This window comes from Alexandromys fortis, unplaced genomic scaffold, assembly GCF_014885135.2.
Source record: "Alexandromys fortis isolate MF-2015 unplaced genomic scaffold, M_Fortis_MF-2015_v1.1 scaffold_348, whole genome shotgun sequence".
Taxonomy (NCBI): domain Eukaryota; kingdom Metazoa; phylum Chordata; class Mammalia; order Rodentia; family Cricetidae; genus Alexandromys; species Alexandromys fortis.
The window spans coordinates 607,280-610,184 of NW_026068223.1; the positions used below are offsets into that span (position 1 = coordinate 607,280).

The following is a 2,905-nucleotide window of genomic DNA, read 5'->3' on the forward strand; positions in this document are numbered from 1 at the left end:
GTTTTTCGAGACAGGATTTCTCTGTGGCTTTGGAGCCTGTCCTGGAACTAGCTCTGTAGACCAGGCTGGTCTCGAACTCACAGAGATTCGCCTCCCTCTGCCTCCCAAGTGCTGGGATTAAAGGCGTGCGCCACCACCGGCTCTTTCTGGTTTCTTTTTGTTTTTGTTTTGTTGGGTTTTTTTTTGCTTTTTTTTTTTTTAAGACAGGGTTTCTCTGTGTAGCCCAGACTGTCCTGGAGCTCACTCTGTAGACCAGGCTGGCCTCAAACTCAGAGATCCACCTGCCTCTGCCTCCCAAGTGCTGGGATTAAAGACATGCACCTCCACCACTCCGCCTGTCTCAAAATTCTTAATTTAATTTAAAATTTCCATATCAATCTGCGTTGTATGGGTAAACTAAGTGGCAGTTGATCAGCCCCGCAACGACGGGCATCGCACTCAGTGATTTCCGGTCCAAGGGATGTGGCTCAAAGCTCAGCTTTGCCCAGCGTATTCAATCTCTCATTTCAGTTCTCAATTCCACATAATATCTTAATAGCTTCTTTTTATCTTTATTTAAAATTTTTATTGGATTTATTCTTTTTATGTGTGAGTATTTTCCTGCATATATATCTTTGCACTACATGTGTGCTTATGTCCTGGGAGGTCAGAAGAGGGCATCAGCTCCCTTGAAACTGGACTTATAGATGATTGGTAACCAGTATGTGGATGCTGGGAATCAAACCTGGGTCTTCCGAAAGAGTGCTCTTAACCACGGAACCGTCCGTCTGTCCAGTCTCAGAAACTTCTAATTGCCTAGTATTACAAACGGCGACACATGAAAACCGCTGCACTTGTCATGCTGCAGAGGTGCCGACGGCTCTCTGGGAACCCTCTGGAAGGCATAGCATCGCCAGGCAGCCAGCATTCATTTGTAACATTGCTAGGTGTTGACAGCTCCTAGGGATTGTGCTATGTCTTCCCATGGTTACCTGCATCCGCAAGAGCCTGGCAGAAAGCATCCACACTCTCAGCCAGGGTTCAGACACAGGTACCAACATTCTACAGGGGACCTGGGGAAGGGTGGGGTCCTGAGCCGTTGAAACCCCATCCTGCTCACAACCCATGTGACCTCAGGTAGGTGTAGCACATTACAGAGCTTCTGCTCTCAGGGAGAGGCTGACCCCAGGCTCAGCCTCAGCGAAACCTCAGACCTGCATGTTTCTGTGCTGTGGTCAGAGAGGCTTGGGGCCCAGCAGCACCAAGCTTAGTTTTGACTCATCTCATAGACGGGCTCTGCTTCTTACCCCCGTTCCCAAGAGAGAGACCTCAGGTCCGCTCATCTCTCCTAAAGGGGGCTCTGAACTCAAACATGGCCTCCCCCAACCTTCTCAGTTGTCTCAGTCTTTCTTCCTTGGTGATCCCTGCATCTTGCCACCAGCGTCTATCTCTCCCCTTGCTGCTATTATTATTATTATTGGTTTTTCAAGATATGGTTTCTCTGTGTAACAGTACTAGCCATCCTGGAACTCACTCTGTAGACCAGGCTGGTCTCGAACTCACAGAGATCCGCCTGCCTATGCCTCCTGAGTGCTGGGATTAAAGGCGTGCGCCACCACCGCCCGGCTTATTATTATTCTTTATACCTCTCTGCTGTTTTCTCTGCTTCCCAGTTCTTTTTCTCTTTATTCCTAATCAGAGATGGGAAGAACTTTCTACCTCAGCCGCCTCCTTGCAAAGAGAGACTGAAGTCCCCAGCAATGAGCCAAGGACACCCACAACACAGGAGGGGGTCCATGGATTAAGGCATCGCAAGCCTCCTGGATGAAAAAGAAAAAAAAAATTCGAGACAAAGTTTTTCTATGTAGTTAGTCCGTGATGTCCTGGAACTTGCTATGTAGACTAAGCTGGCTTTGAACTAATAGAGATCTGTCTGTCTCTGCCTCTGAGTGCTGGGATTAAAGGTGTCAGTCGCCAGGCTCAGGCCTGACCAAATAAATTCTCACTCCCTCCCTGGACTTAGCCTGTCATTCTGCTACATCCCATAATGCGTTGCCCATTGGGATTCCTCATGAATCTAAGTAAAGAAGTTTTTAGGTTGCAAGGGATCAAGTTCACTCAAGTTTCCCAGTGAACTATGATGCCAGGCCTCACTCGAGCTAGGCCAGTGCAGTGAACTACAGCCCCAGCCCATAATAACTAAGTTATGATTGTGCCTACGCTGTGACAGCACCAACTCTTCGGTGAGACAAGCTTCAGCAGCCCTGGAACGCAGAGTCTGCGGCCAAGGTGCCAAGTGGGAAGAATCCTGGGCTGCGGAAAAAGCATCAAGCTGCAAGGCTAGCAGTCAGGTACAGAGACCATGCTGGTGAAAGCATCAGCCCATGGAAGTCACACTAGCTCACCAACATCTCAGGCCATCTCCTTCCCTCCCTCCCTCCGACTCCACTGGGGAAACTAAGGGATGAGCAGCAGGAAGCTGTGATACCAGAGGATACACCGAAAGGGGTTCACGGCCTTCTTCTCGAGAGGTGGTGAACAAGTGGGCCCGGGTGAGGAGAGGAGGGTGGGCTGGTGCCCTGGTGGTACTCACAGGTGCTTTCGGAGCAGCCCTTCAGCGGGTGGTGGCAGTAGCAGCAGCCTTTGTGTACAGATCTAGAGGCTGCAGAGGAGGAAGTGACACGCCCTGGGGTGGGGGACTCATGTTGGGTGACTGCTCTAGCAGAAGGTGGAGCAAACAGGAGTGGGGTGGGTAAAGTGAGGCCCTAGAAGGTCCACGTCTCCTGAGCATTCGTTCCTCGCGGGCTAAGTTCTTAAGCTACAGTTCAGAGTCACGAGAATCACGTCAGACAGTGGTAGTGCCCCCACCCCTGGCCCCAGTGTCACAGACAGAGACTGGGAGACCAAGGAGAGTCCAACTTTGCAA

The 2,905-nt window shown here is 50.4% G+C and overlaps 1 protein-coding gene across 2 annotated transcripts in view; it reads right to left on the minus strand.

The window, feature by feature from the left end:
• The window catches only part of Itgb7 (integrin subunit beta 7), a 14,090-nt gene extending 11,422 nt beyond the window's left edge, over window positions 1-2,668 (minus strand). For both annotated transcript variants that reach the window (XM_050130643.1, XM_050130642.1), the window contains exon 1: window positions 2,573-2,668. The gene's annotated coding sequence lies outside the window, so the exon portion shown is untranslated. The remainder of the gene's footprint in view (window positions 1-2,572) is intronic.
• Between the last annotated feature and the right edge of the window lie 237 nt (window positions 2,669-2,905).